Source organism: Coregonus clupeaformis, chromosome 20, assembly GCF_020615455.1.
Source record: "Coregonus clupeaformis isolate EN_2021a chromosome 20, ASM2061545v1, whole genome shotgun sequence".
NCBI classification, from domain to species: domain Eukaryota; kingdom Metazoa; phylum Chordata; class Actinopteri; order Salmoniformes; family Salmonidae; genus Coregonus; species Coregonus clupeaformis.
In genome coordinates this window covers 36,754,734-36,780,813 of record NC_059211.1, presented here as the reverse complement: position 1 = coordinate 36,780,813, position 26,080 = coordinate 36,754,734, and positions in this window count along the sequence as shown.

Here is a 26,080-nt window from a genome sequence, read left to right as displayed (position 1 = left end):
TCTCGCGGTGAAACTTGCCTTGGCGGAGTGGCGCCACTGGTTGGAGGGCGTGAGCAACCGTTTATTGTCTGGACTGACCACAAGAATCTTGCTTCACGTGCAATCGCTAAACGTCTCAACTCCCCGTCAGGCCAGGTGGGCGTTGTTTTTGGGACGATTCAAGTTTGCCCTGACGTTCCGACCTGGATCTGAACGGCAAGGCGGACGCCTTGTCCCGGATGTTCTCCAAGACGGAGGAGAGTGGGTCCAAGACCGAGACTATTCTCCCCCGGAACTGCGTCGTGGGAGCAGTGATGTGGAAGATTGAGGAGGAGGTGCTGGCGGCCCTTCGGACTCAGCCCGTCCCGGTAACGGTCCACCCGGTCGGTTGTTTGTGCCTGAGTCGGTTCGTCCTGCTGTCCTCAAATGGTCCCACGCCAGCAAGATGGCTTGTCGCCCCGGCGTGGCTCGGACTATGGCGTTTCTTCGCAGACGTTTTTGGTGGCCTGCCACGGCCGAGATACTCGGGGTTTTGTTGCTGCCTGTCCAGTGTGTGCGCAGAATAAGAGTACCAATCGGCCCAGCTCTGGACTACTTCATCCCCTTCCTATTCCCCGCGTCCATGGTCGCATCTGGCCCTGGACTTCGTCACGGGTTGCCCGCTTCTGAGGGAACACGGTCGTTCTGACTATCGTGGACAGATTCAGCAAGTTCGCCCACTTTGTGCCTATTGCCAAGCTTCCCTCTGCCTCGGAGACGTCCGAGATCCTGGTTAGGAGGTTTTCAGGGTCCACGGTTTGCCCAGTGATATCGTTTCCGACCGTGGCCCTCAGTTTACCTCTGCTGTCTGGAAGTCCTTCTGTTTGGCCATTGGAGCTACAGTCAGTCTCACATCTGGTTTTCACCCCCAATCCAATGGTCAGGCGGAGAGAGCCAACCAGAAGATGGAATCCACGCTACGCTGTCTGGTCTCTTCCAACCCCACCTCCTGGGCCTCTCAGTTGCCTTGGGTTGAGTATGCCCCACAATACTCTCCCCTACATCTGCCACTGGGATGTCTCCCTTCCAGTGCCTGTATGGCTACCAACCTCCCCTGTTCCCTTCTCAGGAGAAGGAGCTCTCAGTGCCTTCTGTTCAGGCCCATATTCGGCGTTGCCACCGGACCTGGCATCGGGCCAGAAAGGCACTCCTTAGAGGTTCGGACCGGTATCAGCTCCAGGCGAATCGTCGCGGATCCCCGCTCCCACCTATACCATCGGAGATAGGGGTTTGGTTGGCCACACGGGATCTTCCGTTACGGACTGAGTCTAGGATTGTTACCGAAGTTTATTGGTCCGTTTGTGGTGGAGAAGGTGGTCAATCCAGTGGCAGTGCGACTCAAACTACCGAGGACGCTCAGAGTCCATCCCACCTTTCATGTCTCCTGCCTCAAGCCTGTCTTCCTCAGTCCTCTGTTGCCTCCCTCCGCCTCCTCCTCCTCCTCCTCGGATGATCGGAGGTGGTCCTGCCTACACGGTGCGTCGCATTATGGATTCCAGACGGCGGGGTCGGGGTTTCCGTATCTCGTGGACTGGGAGGGTATGGTCCTGAAGAGAGGGAGTTGGATTCGCGGCGACAGGTCCTAGATGCGGATCTCATCAGGGACTTTTACCGCCTCCATCCTGGCGCTCCGGGAGTCCGCCCGGTGGCGTTAGTCGGAGGGGGTGCTGTAACGATCCCGGCTGTCTGAGTCGGGGTCTGGTCGTAATCTCCAGTTTCCCGAGGGTTCGGGAACGCTCCGGGAAGCGCTCTGGTTTCCGCACCTGCTTCCCCTATTAGCAATCTGCACACCTGGGCCTAATCAGCACCTTTCTTAGGCTCTGGCCCAACATCCAGTTCCTGCCGGATCGGTCAGCCATGAACAGTAGGTGTTCTGTGTATCAGTTGAGCGTTCTAGCGTGAGTTTTGTTATTTTGTACTTTGTTGAGTTTTTGTGTTCTTACCTCCGTTTTTGTTCCACCTGCAGTCACACGTCCGGAACCTTCACCCCACCTCTGCCTGATGGTCGGGCGGCTGCCGAGCCATCACTGGACCCAGACTGCACCCCCAACTACTCAACCACGCCGCCCGCTCTGTCCCTGGATTATACTGCACCTTTTGTCGTATCTAATAAACCCTCACCTTCGTTCAACTCTCCTTGTCCTGGTCTGCTTTTGGGTTCTGGCTGAGGGAACTGTGACACTATACAGACCAAGGACTGACCATCCATGATATCAACATTATAACTCTAACCTATGTAGACCAAGGACTGACCATCCATGATATCAACATTATAACTCTATCCTATACAGACCAAGGACTGACCATCCATGATATCAACATCATAACTCTAACCTATACAGACCAAGGACTGACCATCCATGATATCAACATTATATCTCTAACCTATACAGACCAAAAACTGACCATCCATGATATCAACATTATAACTCTAACCTATACAGACCAAGGACTGACCATCAATGATATCAACATTACAACTCTAACCTATACAGACCAAGGACTGACCATCCATGATATCAACATTATAACTTTAACCTATACAGACCAAGGACTGACCATCCATGATATCAACATTACAACTCCAACATATACAGACCAAGGACTGACATCCATGATATCAACATTACAACTCCAACCTATACAGACCAAGGATTGACCATCCATGATATCAACATTATAACTTTAACCTATACAGACCAAGTACTGACCATCCATGATATCAACATTATAACTCTAACCTATACAGACCAAGGACTGACCATCCATGAAACCAACATTATAACTCTAACATATATAGACCAAGGACTGACCATCCATATCAACATTATAACTCTAACCTATACAGACCAAGGACTGACCAACCATGATATCAACATTATAACTCCAGTGTATACAGACCAAGGACTGACCATCCATGATATAAACATTATAACTCTTACCTATACAGACCAAGGACTGACCATCCATGATATCAACATTACAACTCTAACCTATACAGACCAAGGACTGACCATCCATGATATCAACATTATAACTCGAACCTATACAGACTGAGGACTGATCATCCATGATATCAACATTATAACTCTAACCTAAACAGACCGAGGACTGACCATCCATGATATCAACATTATAACTCTATCCTATACAGACCAAGGACTGACCATCCATGATATTAACATTATAACTCTAACCTATACAGACCAATGACTGACCATCCATGATATCAACATTATAACTCTAACCTATATAGACCAAGGACTGACCTTCCATATCAACATTATAACTCTAACCTATACAGACCAAGGACTGACCATCCATGATATCAACATTATAACTCTAACCTATACAGACCAAGGACTGATCATCCATGATATCAACATTATAACTCTTACCTATTCAGACCAAAAACTGACCATCCATGATATCAACATTATAACTCTAACCTATACACACCGAGGACTGACCATCCATGATATAAATAATAATAATAATAATAATAATAATAATAATAATATCCTTGATATCAACATTATAACTCTAACCTATACAGACCGAGGACTGATCATCCACTGATATCAACATTATAACTCTAACCTATTCAGACCAAGGACTGACCATCCATGATATCAATATTATAGCTCTAACCTATACAGATCAAGGACTGACCATCCATGATATCAACATTATAGCTCTAACCTATACAAACCAAGGACTGACCATCCATGATATCAACATTATAACTCTAACCTATACAAACCAAGGACTGACCATCCATGATATCAACATTATAACTCTAACCTATACAAACCAAGGACTGACCATCCATGATATCAACATTATAACTCTAACCTATACAAATCAGGACTGACCATCCATGATATCAACATTATAACTCTAACCTTTACAAACGAAGGACTGACCATCCATGATATCAACATGATAACTCTAACCTATATAGACCAAGGACTTACCATCCAGGATATCAATTTTATAACTCCAGTCTATAAAGACCAAGGACTGACCATCCATGATATCACCATTATAACTCTAACCTATATAGACCGAGGACTTACCATCCAGGATATCAATTTTATAACTCCAGTCTATACAGACCAAGGACTGACCATCCATGGTATCACCATTATAACTCTAACCTATATAGACCAAGGACTTACCATCCAGGATATCAATTTTATAACTCCAGTCTATACAGACCAAGGACTGACCATCCATGATATCTACATTATAACTCTAACCTATACAGACCGAGGACTGACCATCCATTATATCAACATTATAACTCTATCCTATACAGACCAAGGACTGACCATCCATGATATCAACATTATAACTCTAACCTATACACAGACCAATGACTGACCATCCATGATATCAACATTATAACTCTAACCTATAAGACCAAGGACTGACCTTCCATATCAACATTATAACTCTAACCTATACAGACCAAGGACTGACCATCCATGATATCAACATTATAACTCTAACCTATACAGACCAAGGACTGATCATCCATGATATCAACATTATAACTCTTACCTATTCAGACCAAAAACTGACCATCCATGATATCAACATTATAACTCTAACCTATACACACCGAGGACTGACCATCCATGATATAATAATAATAATAATAATAATAATAATAATAATAATAATAATAATAATAATAATATCCTTGATATCAACATTATAACTCTAACCTATTCAGACCAAGGACTGACCATCCATGATATCAATATTATAGCTCTAACCTATACAGATCAAGGACTGACCATCCACGATATCAACATTATAGCTCTAACCTATACAAACCAAGGACTGACCATCCATGATATCAACATTATAACTCTAACCTATACAAACCAAGGACTGACCATCATGATATCAACATTATAACTCTAACCTATACAAACCAAGGACTGACCATCCATGATATCAACATTATAACTCTAACCTATACAAATCAAGGACTGACCATCCATGATATCAACATTATAACTCTAACCTTTACAAACGAAGGACTGACCATCCATGATATCAACATGATAACTCTAACCTATATAGACCAAGGACTTACCATCCAGGATATCAATTTTATAACTCCAGTCTATAAAGACCAAGGACTGACCATCCATGATATCACCATTATAACTCTAACCTATATAGACCGAGGACTTACCATCCAGGATATCAATTTTATAACTCCAGTCTATACAGACCAAGGACTGACCATCCATGGTATCACCATTATAACTCTAACCTATATAGACCAAGGACTTACCATCCAGGATATCAATTTTATAACTCCAGTCTATACAGACCAAGGACTGACCATCCATGATATCTACATTATAACTCTAACCTATACAAACCAAGGACTGACCATCCGTGATATCAACATTATAACTCTAACCTATACAGACCAAGGACTGACCATCCATGATATCAATATTATAGCTCTAACCTATAGAGACCAAGGACTGAAAATCAATGATATCAACATTATAGCTCTAACCTATACAAACCAAGGACTGACTATCCAGGATATCAATATTATAACTCCAGTCTTTACAGACCAAGGACTGACCATCCATGACATCAACATTATAAGTCTAACCTATACACACGAGGACTGACCATCCATGATATCAACATTATAACTCTAACCTATACAGATCAAGGACTGACCATCCATGATATCACCATTATAACTCTAACCTATACAAACCAAGGACTGACCATCCATGATATCAACATTATAACTCTAACCTATACAAACCGAGGACTGACCATCCATGATATCAACATTATAACTCTAACCTATACAAACCAAGGACTGACCATCCATGATATCAACATTATAACTCTAACCTATACAGACAAAGAACTGACCATCCATGATATCAACATTATAACTCTATCCTATACAGACCAAGGACTGACCATCCATGATATCAACATTATAACTCCAGTCTATACAGACCAAAAACTGACCATCCATGATATCAACATTATAACTTAAACCTATACAGAACAAGGACTGACCATCCATGATATCAACATTACAACTCCAACCTATACAGACCAAGGATTGACCATCCATGATATCAACATTATAACTTTAACCTATACAGACCAAGGACTGACCATCCATGATATCAACATTATAACTCTAACCTATACAGACCAAGGACTGACCATCCATGATATCAACATTATAACTCTAACCTATACAGACCAAGGACTGACCATCCATGATATCAACATTATAACTCTAACCTATATAGACCAAGGACTGACCTTCCATACCAACATTATAACTCTAACCTATACAGACCAAGGACTGACCATCCATGATATCAACATTATAACTCTAACCTAAACAGACCGAGGACTGACCATCCATGATATCAACATTATAACTCTATCCTATACAGACCAAGGACTGACCATCCATGATATCAACATTATACCTCTAACCAATACAGACCAAGGACTGACCATCCATGATATCAACATTATAACTCTAACCTACATAGACCAAGGACTGACCTTCCATATCAACATTATAACTCTAACCTATACAAACCAAGGACTGACCATCCATGATATCAACATTATAACTCTAACCTATACAAACCAAGGACTGACCATCCATGATATCAACATTATAACTCTAACCTATACAAACCAAGGACTGACCATCCATGATATCAACATTATAACTCTAACCTATACAAATCAAGGACTGACCATCCATGATATCAACATTATAACTCTAACCTTTACAAACGAAGGACTGACCATCCATGATATCAACATGATAACTCCTAACCTATATAGACCAAGGACTTACCATCCAGGATATCAATTTTATAACTCCAGTCTATAAAGACCAAGGACTGACCATCCATGATATCACCATTATAACTCTAACCTATATAGACCGAGGACTTACCATCCAGGATATCAATTTTATAACTCCAGTCTATACAGACCAAGGACTGACCATCCATGATATCTACATTATAACTCTAACCTATACAAACCAAGGACTGACCATCCGTGATATCAACATTATAACTCTAACCTATACAGACCAAGGACTGACCATCCATGATATCAATATTATGGCTCTAACCTATACAGACCAAGGACTGAAAATCAATGATATCAACATTATAGCTCTAACCTATACAAACCAAGGACTGACTATCCAGGATATCAATATTATAACTCCAGTCTTTACAGACCAAGGACTGACCATCCATGACATCAACATTATAAGTCTAACCTATACACACCGAGGACTGACCATCCATGATATCAACATTATAACTCTAACCTATACAGATCAAGGACTGACCATCCATGATATCACCATTATAACTCTAACCTATACAAACCAAGGACTGACCATCCATGATATCAACATTATAACTCTAACCTATACAAACCAAGGACTGACCATCCATGATATCAACATTATAACTCTAACCTATACAAACCAAGGACTGACCATCCATGATATCAACATTATAACTCTAACCTATACAAACCAAGGACTGACCATCCATGATATCAACATTATAACTCTAACCTATACAGACAAAGAACTGACCATCCATGATATCAACATTATAACTCTAACCTATACAGACCAAGGACTGACCATCCATGATATCAACATTATAACTCCAGTCTATACAGACCAAAAACTGACCATCCATGATATCAACATTATAACTTAAACCTATACAGAACAAGGACTGACCATCCATGATATCAACATTACAACTCCAACCTATACAGACCAAGGATTGACCATCCATGATATCAACATTATAACTTTAACCTATACAGACCAAGGACTGACCATCCATGATATCAACATTATAACTCTAACCTATACAGACCAAGGACTGACCATCCATGATATCAACATTATAACTCTAACCTATATAGACCAAGGACTGACCTTCCATACCAACATTATACCTCTAACCTATACGCCTGCCTCCTGATATCAACATTATAACTCTAACCTATATAGACCAAGGACTGACCTTCCATATCAACATTATAACTCTAACCTATACAGACCAAGGACTGATCATCCATGATATCAACATTATAACTCTAACCTAAACAGACCGAGGACTGACCATCCATGATATCAACATTATAACTCTATCCTATACAGACCAAGGACTGACCATCCATGATATCAACATTATACCTCTAACCTATACAGACCAAGGACTGACCATCCATGATATCAACATTATAACTCCAACCGATATAGACCAAGGACTGACCTTCCTATCAACATTATAACTCTAACCTATACAAACCAAGGACTGACCATCCATGATATCAACATTATAACTCCTAACCTATACAGACCAAGGACTGATCATCCATGATATCAACATTATAACTCTAACCTATACAAGACCAAGGACTGACCATCCATGTATATCAACATCATAACTCTCACCTATACAAACCAAGGACTGACCATCCATGATGTCAACATTATAACTCTAACCTATAAAAACCAAGGACTGACCATCCATGATATCAACATGATAACTCTAACCTATATAGACCAAGGACTACCTCCTTCAACATTATAACTCTAACCTATATACAGACCAAGGAATGACCATCCATGATATCACCATTATAACTCTAACCCACTACAGACCGAGGACTGATCATCCATGATATCAACATTATAACTCTAGCTCTATACAGACCAAGGACTGACCATCCATGATATCAACATCATAACTCTAACCTACAGACCAAGGATTGACCATCCATATCATCAACATTATAACTCTAACCTATACAGACCAAACTACCATCCATGATATCAACATTATAACTCTACCTATACAGACCAAGGACTTACCATCCAGGATATCAACATTATAACTCTAGTCCTATAAAGACGAAGGACTGATCATCCATGATATCAACATTTATAACTCCTAACCCTAAACAGACCGAGGACTTACCAATCCATGATATCAACATTATAACTCCCTGTCCTATACAGACCAAGGACTGACCATCCATGATGTATTCTACATTATAACTATAACCTATACAAACCAAGGACTGACCATCCGTGATATCAACAATATAACTCTAACCTCATACAAACCAAGGACTGACCATCCATCATATCAACATTATAACTCTAACCTATACAAACCAAGGACTGACCATCAATGATATCAACATTATAGCTCCAATCTATACAGACCAAAGGACTGACCATCCATGATATCAACATTATAACTCCAGCCTTTACAGACCAAGGACTGACCATCCATGACATCAACATTACAACTCTAACCTATACACACCGAGGACTGACCATCCATGATATCAACATTATAACTTCTAACCTATACAGATCAAGGACTGACCATCCATGATATCACCATTATAACTCTAACCTATACAAACCAAGGACTGACCATCCATGATATCAACATTATAACTCTAACCTATGCAAACCAAGGACTGACCATCCATGATATCAACATTATAACTCTAACCTATACAAACCAAGGACTGACCATCCATGATATCAACATTATAACTCTAACCTATACAAACCAAGGACTGACCATCCATGATATCAACATTATAACTCTAACCTATACAGACAAAGAACTGACCATCCATGATATCAACATTATAACTCTAACCTATACAGACCAAGGACTGACCATCCATGATATCAACATTATAACTCCAGTCTATACAGACCAAAAACTGACCATCCATGATATCAACATTATAACTTAAACCTATACAGAACAAGGACTGACCATCCATGATATCAACATTACAACTCCAACCTATACAGACCAAGGATTGACCATCCATGATATCAACATTATAACTTTAACCTATACAGACCAAGGACTGACCATCCATGATATCAACATTATAACTCTAACCTATACAGACCAAGGACTGACCATCCATGATATCAACATTATAACTCTAACCTATATAGACCAAGGACTGACCTTCCATACCAACATTATACCTCTAACCTATACAGACCAAGGACTGACCATCCATGATATCAACATTATAACTCTAACCTATATAGACCAAGGACTGACCTTCCATATCAACATTATAACTCTAACCTATACAGACCAAGGACTGATCATCCATGATGTCAACATTATAACTCTAACCTAAACAGACCGAGGACTGACCATCCATGATATCAACATTATAACTCTATCCTATACAGACCAAGGACTGACCATCCATGATATCAACATTATAACTCTAACCTATACAGACCAAGGACTGACCATCCATGATATCAACATTATAACTCCAACCGATATAGACAAAGGACTGACCTTCCATATCAACATTATAACTCTAACCTATACAGACCAAGGACTGACCATCCATGATATCAACATTATAACTCTAACCTATACAGACCAAGGACTGATCATCCATGATATCAACATTATAACTCTAACCTATACAGACCAAGGACTGACCATCCATGATATCAACATCATAACTCTCACCTATACAGACCAAGGACTGACCATCCATGATGTCAACATTATAACTCTAACCTATAAAGACCAAGGACTGACCATCCATGATATCAACATGATAACTCTAACCTATATAGACCAAGGACTGACCTTCCTTATCAACATTATAACTCTAACCTATACAGACCAAGGAATGACCATCCATGATATCAACATTATAACTCTAACCTATACAGACCAAGGACTGATCATCCATGATATCAACATTATAACTTTAAGCTATACAGACCAAGGACTGACCATCCATGATATCAACATCATAACTCTAACCTATACAGACCAAGGATTGACCATCCATGATATCAACATTATAACTCTAACCTATACAGACCAAGGACTGACCATCCATGATATCAACATTATAACTCTAACCTATACAGACCGAGGACTGACCATCCATGATATCAACATTATAACTCTAACCTATAAAGACAGAGGACTGATCATCCATGATATCAACATTATAACTCTAACCTAAACAGACCGAGGACTAACCATCCATGATATCAACATTATAACTCTATCCTATACAGACCAAGGACTGACCATCCATGATGTCAACATTATAACTATAACCTATACAGACCAAGGACTGACCATCCATGATATCAACAATATAACTCTAACCTATACAAACCAAGGACTGACCATCCATCATATCAACATTATAACTCTAACCTATACAAACCAAGGACTGACCATCCATGATATCAACATATAACTCCAGTCTATACAGACCAAAAACTGACCATCCATGATATCAACATTATAACTCTAACCTATACAGATCAAGGACTGACCATCCATGATATCAACATTACAACTCTAACCTATACAGACCAAGGACTGACCATCCATGATATCAACATTATAACTTTAACCTATACAGACCAAGGACTGACCATCCATGATATCAACATTACAACTCCAACCTATACAGACCAAGGATTGACCATCCATGATATCAACATTATAACTTTAACCTATACAGACCAAGGACTGACCATCCATGATATCAACATTATAACTCTAACCTATACAGACCAAGGACTGACCATCCATGATATCAACATTATAACTCTAACCTATACAGACCAAGGACTGACCATCCATGATATCAACATTATACCTCTAACCTATACAGACCAAGGATTGACCATCCATGATATCAACATTATAACTTTAACCTATACAGACCAAGGACTGACCATCCATGATATCAACATTATAACTCTAACCTAAACAGACCGAGGACTGACCATCCATGATATCAACATTATAACTCTATCCTATACAGACCAAGGACTGACCATCCATGATATCAACATTATAACTTTAACCTATACAGACCAAGGACTGACCATCCATGATATCAACATTATACCTCTAACCTATACAGACCAAGGACTGACCATCCATGATATCAACATTATAACTCTAACCTATATAGACCAAGGACTGACCTTCCATATCAACATTATAAATCTAACCTATACAGACCAAGGACTGACCATCCATGATATCAACATTATAACTCTAACCTATATAGACCAAGGACTGACCTTCCATATCAACATTATAAATCTAACCTATACAGACCAAGGACTGACCATCCATGATATCAACATTATACCTCTAACCTATACAGACCAAGGACTGACCATCCATGATATCAACATTATAACTCTAACCTATACAGACCAAGGACTGACCATCCATGATATCAACATTATACCTCTAACCTATACAGACCAAGGACTGACCATCCATGATATCAACATTATAACTCTAACCTATATAGACCAAGGACTGACCTTCCATATCAACATTATAAATCTAACCTATACAGACCAAGGACTGATCATCCATGATATCAACATTATAACTCTAACCTAAACAGACCGAGGACTGACCATCCATGATATCAACATTATAACTCTATCATATACAGACCAAGGACTGTCCATCCATGATATCAACATTATAACTCTAACCTATACAGACCAAGGACTGACCATCCATGATATCAACATTATAACTCTAACCTATATAGACCAAGGACTGACCATCCATGATATCAACATTATAACTCTAACCTATACAGACCAAGGATTGATCATCCATGATATCAACATTATAACTCTTACCTATACAGACCAAGGACTGACCATCCATGATATCAACATTATAACTCTAACCTATACACACCGAGGACTGACCATCCATGATATCAACATTATAACTCTAACCTATACAGACCGATGACTGATCATCCATGATATCAACATTATAACTCTAACCTAAACAGACCGAGGACTGACCATCCATGATATCAACATTATAACTCTATCCTATACACACCAAGGACTGACCATCCATGATATCAACATTGTAACTCTAACCTATACAGACCAAGGACTGACCATCCATGATATCAATATTATAACTCTATCCTATACAGACCAAGGACTGACCATCCATGATATCAACATTATAACTTTAACCTATACAGACCAAGGACTGACCATCCATGATATCAACATTATAACTCTAATCTATACAAACCAAGGACTGACCATCCATGATATCAACATTATAACTCTAACCTATATAGACCAAGGACTGACCTTCCATATCAACATTATAACTCTAACCTATACAGACCAAGGACTGACAATCCATGATATCAACATTATAACTCTAACCTATACAGACCAAGGACTGATCATCCATGATATCAACATTATAACTCTAACCTATACAGACCAAGGACTGACCATCCATGATATCAACATTATAACTATATCCTATACAGACCAAGGACTGACCATCCATGATATCAACATTATAACTCTAACCTATACAGACCAAGGACTGACCATCCATGATATCAACATTATAACTCTTACCTATACAGACCAAGGACTGACCATCCATGATATCAACATTATAACTCTAACCTATACACACCGAGGACTGACCATCCATGATATCAACATTATAACTCTAACCTATACAGACCGAGGACTGATCATCCATGATATCAACATTATAACTCTAACCTAAACAGACAGAGGACTGACCATCCATGATATCAACATTATAACTCTATCCTATACACACCAAGGACTGACCATCCATGATATCAACATTGTAACTCTATCCTATACAGACCAAGGACTGACCATCCATGATATCAACATTATAACTTTAACCTATAAAGACCAAGGACTGACCATCCATGATATCAACATTATAACTCTAATCTATACAAACCAAGGACTGACCATCTATGATATCAACAGTATAACTCTAACCTATATAGACCAAGGACTGACCTTCCATATCAACATTATAACTCTAACCTATACAGACCAAGGACTGACCATCCATGATATCAACATTATAACTCTAACCTACACAGACCAATGACTGATCATCCATGATATCAACATTATAACTCTAACCTATACAGACCAAGGACTGACCATCCATGATATCAACATTATAACTCTAACCTATACACACCGAGGACTGACCATCCATGATATCAACATTATAACTCTAACCTATACAGACCGAGGACTGATCATCCATGATATCAACATTATAACTCTAACCTAAACAGACAGAGGACTGACCATCCATGATATCAACATTATAACTCTATCCTATACACACCAAGGACTGACCATCCATGATATCAACATTGTAACTCTATCCTATACAGACCAAGGACTGACCATCCATGATATCAACATTATAACTTTAACCTATACAGACCAAGGACTGACCATCCATGATATCAACATTATAACTCTAATCTATACAAACCAAGGACTGACCATCTATGATATCAACAGTATAACTCTAACCTATATAGACCAAGGACTGACCTTCCATATCAACATTATAACTCTAACCTATACAGACCAAGGACTGACCATCCATGATATCAACATTATAACTCTAACCTACACAGACCAATGACTGATCATCCATGATATCAACATTATAACTCTAACCTATACAGACCAAGGACTGACCATCCATGATATCAACATCATAACTCTCACCTATACAGACCAAGGACTGACCATCCATGATGTCAACATTATAACTCTAACCTATACAGACCAAGGACTGACCATCCATGATATCACCATTATAACTCTAACCTATACAGACCGAGGACTGACCATCCATGATATCAACATTATAACTCTAACCTATAAAGACCGAGGACTGATCATCCATGATATCAACATTATAACTCTAACCTAAACAGACCGAGGACTAACCATCCATGATATCAACATTATAACTATATCCTATACAGACCAAGGACTGACCATCCATGATGTCAACATTATAACTATAACCTATACAGACCAAGGACTGACCATCCATGATATCAACAATATAACCCTAACCTATACAAACCAAGGACTGACCATCCATCATATCAACATTATAACTCTAACCTATACAAACCAAGGACTGACCATCCATGATATCAACATTATAACTCTAACCTATACAGACGCAGGACTGACCATCCATGATATCAATATTATAGCTCTAACCTATACAGACCAAGGACTGACCATCCATGATATCAACATTATAGCTCTAACCTATACAAACCAAGGACTGACCATCCAGGATATCAATATTATAACTCCAGTCTTTACAGACCGAGGACTGACCATCCATGATATCAACATTATAACTCTAACCTATACAGACCAAGGACTGACCATCCATGATATCAACATTATAACTCTAACCTATACAAACCAAGGACTGACCATCCATGATATCAACATTATAACTCTAACCTTTACAAACCAAGGACTGACCATCCATGGTATCAACATTATAACTCTAACCTATATAGACCAAGGACTTATCATCCAGGATATCAATTTTATAACTCCAGTCTATACAGACCAGGACTGACCATCCAAGATACCTACATTATAACTCTTACCTATACAGACCAAGGATTGACCATCCATGATATCAACATTATAACTTTAACCTATACAGACCAAGGACTGACCATCCATGATATCAACATTATAACTCTAACCTAAACAGACCGAGGACTGACCATCCATGATATCAACATTATAACTCTATACTATACAGACCAAGGACTGACCATCCATGATATCAACATTATACCTCTAACCTATACAGACCAAGGACTGACCATCCATGATATCAACATTATAACTCTAACCTGTATAGACCAAGGACTGACCTTCCATATCAACATTATAAATCTAACCTATACAGACCAAGGACTGATCATCCATGATATCAACATTATAACTCTAACCTAAACAGACCGAGGACTGACCATCCATGATATCAACATTATAACTCTATCCTATAGAGACCAAGGACTGACCATCCATGATATCAACATTATAACTCTAACATATACAGACCAAGGACTGACCATCCATGATATCAACATTATAACTCTAACCTATAGACCAAGGACTGACCTTCCATATCAACATTATAACTCTAACCTATACAGACCAAGGACTGACCATCCATGATATCAACATTATAACTCTAACCTATACAGACCAAGGACTGATCATCCATGATATCAACATTATAACTCTTACCTATACAGACCAAGGACTGACCATCCATGATATCAACATTATAACTCTAACCTATACACACCGAGGACTGACCATCCATGATATCAACATTATAACTCTAACCTATACAGACCGAGGACTGATCATCCATGATATCAACATTATAACTCTAACCTAAACAGACAGAGGACTGACCATCCATGATATCAACATTATAACTCTATCCTATACAGACCAAGGACTGACCATCCATGATATCAACATTATAACTCTAATCTATACAAACCAAGGACTGACCATCCATGATATCAACAGTATAACTCTAACCTATATAGACCAAGGACTGACCTTCCATATCAACATTATAACTCTAACCTATACAGACCAAGGACTGACCATCCATGATATCAACATTATAACTCTAACCTACACAGACCAATGACTGATCATCCATGATATCAACATTATAACTCTAACCTATACAGACCAAGGACTGACCATCCATGATATCAACATCATAACTCTCACCTATACAGACCAAGGACTGACCATCCATGATGTCAACATTATAACTCTAACCTATACAGACCAAGGACTGACCATCCATGATATCACCATTATAACTCTAACCTATACAGACCGAGGACTGACCATCCATGATATCAACATTATAACTCTAACCTATAAAGACCGAGGACTGATCATCCATGATATCAACATTATAACTCTAACCTAAACAGACCGAGGACTAACCATCCATGATATCAACATTATAACTATATCCTATACAGACCAAGGACTGACCATCCATGATGTCAACATTATAACTATAACCTATACAGACCAAGGACTGACCATCCATGATATCAACAATATAACCCTAACCTATACAAACCAAGGACTGACCATCCATCATATCAACATTATAACTCTAACCTATACAAACCAAGGACTGACCATCCATGATATCAACATTATAACTCTAACCTATACAGACGCAGGACTGACCATCCATGATATCAATATTATAGCTCTAACCTATACAGACCAAGGACTGACCATCCATGATATCAACATTATAGCTCTAACCTATACAAACCAAGGACTGACCATCCAGGATATCAATATTATAACTCCAGTCTTTACAGACCGAGGACTGACCATCCATGATATCAACATTATAACTCTAACCTATACAGACCAAGGACTGACCATCCATGATATCAACATTATAACTCTAACCTATACAAACCAAGGACTGACCATCCATGATATCAACATTATAACTCTAACCTTTGCAAACCAAGGACTGACCATCCATGGTATCAACATTATAACTCTAACCTATATAGACCAAGGACTTACCATCCAGGATATCAATTTTATAACTCCAGTCTATACAGACCAGGACTGACCATCCAAGATACCTACATTATAACTCTTACCTATACAGACCAAGGACTGACCATCCATGATATCAACATTATAACTCTAACCTATACAGACCAAGGACTGACAATCCGGGGATATCAACATGATAACTCTAACCTATACAGACCAAGGACTGACCATCCATGATATGAACATTATAACTCTAACAGTACTGACAATCAATGATATCAACATTATAACTCTAACCTATACAGACCAAGGACTGACCATCCATGATATCAACATTATAACTCTAACCTATACAATCCAAGGACTGACCATACATGATATCAACATTATAACTCTAACCTTTACAGACCAAGGACTGGCCATCCATGATATCAATATTATTGCTCTAACCTATACAGACCAAGGACTGACCATCCATGATATCAACATTATAGCTCTAACCTATACAAACCAAGGACTGACCATCCAGGATATCATTATTATAACTCCAGTCTTTACAGACCAAGGACTGACCATCCATGACATCAACATTATAACTCTAACCTATACAGACCGAGGACTGACCATCCATGATATCAACATTATAACTCTAACCTATACAGACCAAGGACTGACCATCCATGATATCAACATTATAACTCTAACCTATACAAACCAAGGACTGACCATCCATGATATCAACATTATATCTCTAACCTTTACAAACCAAGGACTGACCATCCATGATATCTACATTATAACTCTAACCTATACAGACCAAGGACTGACCATCCATGATATCAAGATTTACGCATGACTTACAGTCATGCGTGCATACATTTTTGTGTATTTTGTGTATGGGTGGTCCCGGGGATCGAACCCACTACCTTGGCGTTACAAGCGCCGTGCTCTACCAGCTGAGCTACAGAGGATCAACATTACAACTCAACCCTATATAGACCAAGGACTGACCATCCATGACATCAACATTATAACTCTAACCTAAACAGACCAAGGACTGACCATCCATGATATCAACATTATAACTCTAACCTATACAGACAGAGGACTGATCATCCATGATATCAACATTATAACTCTAACCTATACAGACCGAGGACTGACCATCCATGATATCAACATTATAACTCTAACCTATACACACCGAGGACTGACCATCCATGATATCAACATTATAACTCTAACCTATACAGACCGAGGACTGATCATCCATGATATCAACATTATAACTCTAACCTAAACAGACCGAGGACTGACCATCCATGATATCAACATTATAACTCTATCCTATACACACCAAGGGACTGACCATCCATGATATCAACATTATAACTTTAACCTATACAGACCAAGGACTGACCATCCATGATATCAACATTATAACTCTAATCTATACAAACCAAGGACTGACCATCCATGATATCAACATTATAACTTTAACCTATACAGACCAAGGACTGACCATCCATGATATCAACATTATAACTCTAATCTATACAAACCAAGGACTGACCATCCATGATATCAACATTATAACTCTAACCTATATAGACCAAGGACTGACCTTCCATATCAACATTATAACTCTAACCTATACAGACCAAGGACTGACCATCCATGATATCAACATTATAACTCTAACCTATACAGACCAAGGACTGATCATCCATGATATCAACATTATAACTCTAACCTATACAGACCAAGGACTGACCATCCATGATATCAACATTATAACTATATCCTATACAGACCAAGGACTGACCATCCATGATATCAACATTATAACTCTAACCTATACAGACCAAGGACTGACCATCCATGATATCAACATTATAACTCTAACCTATATAGACCAAGGACTGACCTTCCATATCAACATTATAACTCTAACCTATACAGACCAAGGACTGACCATCCATGATATCAACATTATAACTATAACCTATACAGACCAAGGACTGACCATCCATGATATCAACAATATAACTCTAACCTATACAAACCAAGGACTGACCATCCATCATATCAACATTATAACTCTAACCTATACAAACCAAGGACTGACCATCCATGATATTTACATTATAATTCCAGTCTATACAGACCAAAAACTGACCATCCATGATATCAACATTATAACTCTAACCTATACAGATCAAGGACTGACCATCCATGATATCAACATTACAACTCTAATGTCACAGTTCCCTCAGCCAGAACCCAAAAGCAGACCAGGACAAGGAGAGTTGAACGAAGGTGAGGGTTTATTAGATACGACAAAAAGGTGCAGTATAATCCAGGGACAGAGCGGGCGACGTGGTTGAGTAGTTGGGGGTGCAGTCTGGGTCCAGTGATGGCTCGGCAGCCGCCGACCATCAGGCAGAGGTGGAGTGAAGGTTCCGGACGTGTGACTGCAGGTGGAACAAAAACGGAGGTAAGAACACAAAACTCAACAAAGTACAAAATAACAAAACTCACGCAAGATACTCTTGAACTGATACACAGTACACCTACTGTTCATGGCTAACGATCCGGCAGGAACTGGATGTTGGGCCAGAGCCTAAGAAAGGTGCTGATTAGGCCCAGGTGTGCAGATTGCTAACAGGAATCAGGTGCGGAAACCAGAGCGCTCCCCGGAGCGTTCCCGAACCCTCGGGAAACTGGAGCTTACGACCAGACCCCGACTCAGACAGCCGGGATCGTTACAGTACCCCCCCTCCGACGAACGCCACCGGGCGGACTCCCGGAGCGCCAGGATGGAGGCGGTAAAAGTCCCTGATGAGATCCGCATCTAGGACCTGTCGCCGCGGAATCCAACTCCTCTCCTCCGGACCATACCCCTCCCAGTCCACGAGATACTGGAAACCCCGGCCCCGCCGTCTGGCATCCATAATGCGACGCACCGTGTAGGCAGGACCACCTCCGATCATCCGAGGAGGAGGAGGAGGAGGCGGAGGAGGCAACAGAGGACTGAGGAAGACAGGCTTGAGGCAGGAGACATGAAAAGTGGGATGGACTCTGAGCGTCCTCGGTAGTTTGAGTCGCACTGCCACTGGATTGATCACCTTCTCCACCACAAACGGACCAATAAACTTCGGTAACAACTTCCTAGACTCAGTCCGTAACGGAAGATCCCCGTGTGGCCAACCAAACCCCTATCTCCGATGGTATAGGTGGGAGCGGGGATCCGGCGACGATTCGCCTGGAGCTGATACCGGTCCGAACCTCTAAGGAGTGCCTTTCTGGCCCGATGCCAGGTCCGGTGGCAACGCCGAATATGGGCCTGAACAGAAGGCACTGAGAGCTCCTTCTCCTGAGAAGGGAACAGGGGAGGTTGGTAGCCATACAGGCACTGGAAGGGAGACATCCCAGTGGCCGATGTAGGGGAGAGTATTGTGGGCATACTCAACCCAAGGCAACTGAGAGGCCCAGGAGGTGGGGTTGGAAGAGACCAGACAGCGTAGCGTGGATTCCATCTTCTGGTTGGCTCTTTCCGCCTGACCATTGGATTGGGGGTGAAAACCAGATGTGAGACTGACTGTAGCTCCAATGGCCAAACAGAAGGACTTCCAGACAGCAGAGGTAAACTGAGGACCACGGTCGGAAACGATATCACTGGGCAAACCGTGGACCCTGAAAACCTCCCTAACCAGGATCTCGGACGTCTCCGAGGCAGAGGGAAAGCTTGGCAATAGGCACAAAGTGGGCGAACTTGCTGAATCTGTCCACGATAGTCAGAACGACCGTGTTCCCCTCAGAAGCGGGCAACCCCGTGACGAAGTCCAGGGCCAGATGCGACCATGGACGCCGGGGAATAGGAAGGGGATGAAGTAGTCCAGAGCTGGGCCGATTGGTACTCTTATTCTGCGCACACACTGGACAGGCAGCAACAAAACCCCGAGTATCTCGGCCATGGCAGGCCACCAAAAACGTCTGCGAAGAAACGCCATCGTCCGAGCCACGCCGGGTGACAAGCCATCTTGCTGGCGTGGGACCATTTGAGGACAGCAGGACGAACCGACTCAGGCACAAACAACCGACCGGGTGGACCGTTACCGGGACCGGGCTGAGTCCGAAGGGCCGCCAGCACCTCCTCCTCAATCTTCCACATCACTGCTCCCACGACGCAGTTCCGGGGAGAATAGTCTCGGTCTTGGACCCACTCTCCTCCGTCTTGGAGAACATCCGGGACAAGGCGTCCGCCTTGCCGTTCTTAGATCCAGGTCGGAACGTCAGGGCAAACTTGAATCGTCCGAAAAACAACGCCCACCTGGCCTGACGGGAGTTGAGACGTTTAGCCGATTGCACGTAAGCAAGATTCTTGTGGTCAGTCCAGACAATAAACGGTTGCTCCGCCCCTCCAACCAGTGGCGCCACTCCTCCAAGGCAAGTTTCACCGCGAGAAGCTCCCGGTTACCCACATCGTAATTCCTCTCCGCAGGCGAAAGGCGACGAGAGTAGTAGGCGCAGGGATGGAGTTTACTGTCCGTGGAGCATCGCTGCGACAGGATGGCGCCAACTCCCACATCAGACGCGGCGTCCACTTCAACGACGAACTGACGGCCGTGTCCGGTTGAGAGAGAATCGGTGCGTTGGTGAATCGCCTCTTCAAATCCAGAAATGCTCGATCCGCCTCCGGATTCCACTTGAAGGTCCTGATGCTGGAAGTCAAGGCAGTTAATGGAGCGGCCACACGGCTGTAATCCCCGGATGAATCTGCGGTAGAAATTCGCAAACCCCAAAAAATCTCTGGAGCTGCAATCTCGTACCGGGCTGGGCCCATTCCAGAACCGCTCTAACCTTCTCCTGGTCCATCCTAATCTCACCCCTGGAGATGATGTACCCGAGAAAGGATGTCGTGTGGGCGTGAAACTCGCACTTCTCGGCCTTCACGAACAGGCGATTCTCCAATAATCGCTGCAGAACCTGCCGGACATGCTGGACGTGGTCGGAAGGTTCCTTCGAGAAGATCAGAATGTCATCCAGGTAAACAAACACGAAGAGACCCGATCATATCTCTCAGGACGTCGTTCACCATACTCTGGAATACCGCTGGAGCATTGGTCAGTCCAAACGGCATCACCTGATACTCGAAGTGCCCCATCGGTGTATTGAAACCCGTCAACCACTCGTCCCCCTCTCTGATCCGGACCAGGTGATACGCATTGCGTAGGTCTAACTTGGTGAACACCGTGAGCACCCCTGTAAGGAGTCGAAGGCAGAACTCATCAAGGGCAGGGGATACTTGTTCTTGACCGTGATGTCATTCAACCCCCGATAATCAATACACGGTCGAAGAGAGCCATCCTTCTTTCCCACAAAGAAGAATCCTGCCCCCAGGGGTGATGACGAGGGATCGAACGAGACCAGCAGCTAGGGACTCCTTGATGTAGGTCTCCAACGCCTCACGTTCAGGTCGGGAGATACTGTATAACCTTCCCTTGGGGTAGACAGCTCCAGGAACCAGGTTGATGGCACAATCATATGGTCGGTGGGGAGGAAGTGACAGAGCCTTCTGCTTACTGAAAACTTCCCCAAATCGTGATATGTCTCGGGAACCAGGGACAAATCTGGGGGTTTAGCCTCAATCACCTGACTGGGAACCGAATGGGGGCAGGCAGTCTTGAGACAGTTAGCATGACAATCAAGGCTCCAACTCGTTACCTTGCCCGTCGCCCAATCGAACGTGGGATTGTGTTCCTTCAGCCAGGGGTATCCAAGGACCAGAGGAACATGGGAAGACGGCAGAATGAAAAATGAAATCATCTCCGAATGATTCCCCGACAACCGCATCTTAACCGGGTTCAGTCCTCATCGTGATACGTGCCAGACTACTGCCGTTCAGAGTGGTCGCTTCAATGGCTTCCGGCAATTGCTCCTTGGAAAGCCCCAGCTGTTCCACCAACTCGGCATCAAGAAAGCTTCCATCGGCACCTGAATCGATAAAAGCGTTAAGCGCTAAGCTCTGATTCCTGTTCACAAGGGTAGCCGGGAAGCGGGGTCTGACAGAGGTACTGAGAGGTTGAAACTGGCTCGCTAAAAGTCCTCCCAACTTTAGCGAGCCGGGCAGTTTGACGACCGCCGGGAACAAGTGGAGATGTAATGTCCCGAGCGACCACAGTAGAGGCAGCAGTTGGTCTTACGTCTAGGTTGACGCTCCTCCTTGGTTAACCCGTGCCGCCCCACTTGCATGGGTTCAGAATCGGGAGAGAGGTCCTCTCTACTAATCCTTAGTGGTGGAGAATGATCGACGTGTTCTGGTCCACCACCCGATCCGACTGGGAACTGAGAAGCTGATCGATTGGACGGACCCCATTGCTTCTCCCTCCTTCGCTCTCGGACTCGATTATCCACCCCGAATAGACAAGGCTACCAAGCTGTCCAGGTCACTAGGCTCCGGATAGGAGATCAACTCATCCTTGAGCTGCTCCGACAGGCCCTGGTAAAAGGCCGCTTGCAAAGACTCCTCGTTCCACCCACTCTCACAGCCAACGTCTTGAACTCGATCACGAAGTCGGCCACGCTGCGAGTTCCTTGGTGAAGAGAAAACAGACGCCTAGCTGCGTCCCCTCCCTCGGACGGAATGGTCGAAGAGCTTCCTCATCTCGGCCGTGAACCCCTGGTATGAAGCCATGCAGGGATCCTGTCGTTCCCAAACGGCTGAAGCCCACTCCAGCGCTCGACCGCGCAGCAACTCAATCAAAAAGGCTATCCTAGCCTTGTCAGTGGCATAAGAGTAGGGCTGTAGATCGAACACTAATCCACACTGCATAAGGAAGGAACGGCATCTTCCCAGCTCCCCCTCATATTTATCCGGCGTCGGCACCTTGGGCTCACGGAGGGACACAACTTCAGAAGCGGCAGGCGAGATGGGTGAAACCGGTAGTGAGTCCTCCACCGGACACTGGCGTTGGTTCTGGACCTCCGTCAGGCCGGTAGAAAGGTTCCGAACTGACAACGCGCGATCTCCTGTAGTACCATGCTATGATGGCCCAACATCTTCTCCTGCTGGGTAATGGCATGGCGAACAGAGTCCAGGTCCGCTGGGTTCATAATTGGCCGGATCGTTCTGTCACAGTTCCCTCAGCCAGAACCCAAAAGCAGACCAGGACAAGGAGAGTTGAACGAAGGTGAGGGTTTATTAGATACGACAAAAAGGTGCAGTATAATCCAGGGACAGAGCGGGCGACGTGGTTGAGTAGTTGGGGGTGCAGTCTGGGTCCAGTGATGGCTCGGCAGCCGCCGACCATCAGGCAGAGGTGGAGTGAAGGTTCCGGACGTGTGACTGCAGGTGGAACAAAAACGGAGGTAAGAACACAAAACTCAACAAAGTACAAAATAACAAAACTCACGCAAGATACTCTTGAACTGATACACAGTACACCTACTGTTCATGGCTAACGATCCGGCAGGAACTGGATGTTGGGCCAGAGCCTAAGAAAGGTGCTGATTAGGCCCAGGTGTGCAGATTGCTAACAGGAATCAGGTGCGGAAACCAGAGCGCTCCCCGGAGCGTTCCCGAACCCTCGGGAAACTGGAGCTTACGACCAGACCCCGACTCAGACAGCCGGGATCGTTACATCTAACCTATACAGACCAAGGACTGACCATCCATGATATCAACATTATAACTTTAACCTATACAGACCAAGGACTGACCATCCATGATATCCACATTACAACTCCAACCTATACAGACCAAGGATTGACCATCCATGATATCAACATTATAACTTTAACCTATACAGACCAAGGACTGACCATCCATGATATCAACATTATAACTCTAACCTATACAGACCAAGGACTGACCATCCATGATATCAACATTATAACTCTAATCTATACAAACCAAGGACTGACCATCCATGATATCAACATTATAACTCTAACCTATATAGACCAAGGACTGACCTTCCATATCAACATTATAACTCTAACCTATACAGACCAAGGACTGACCATCCATGATATCAACATTATAACTCTAACCTGTATAGACCAAGGACTGACCTTCCATATCAACATTATAAATCTAACCTATACAGACCAAGGACTGATCATCCATGATATCAACATTATAACTCTAACCTAAACAGACCGAGGACTGACCATCCATGATATCAACATTATAACTCTATCCTATACAGACCAAGGACTGACCATCCATGATATCAACATTATAACTATATCCTATACAGACCAAGGACTGACCATCCATGATATCAACATTATAACTCTAACCTATACAGACCAAGGACTGACCATCCATGATATCAACAATATAACTCTAACCTATATAGACCAAGGACTGACCTTCCATATCAACATTATAACTCTAACCTATACAGACCAAGGACTGACCATCCATGATATCAA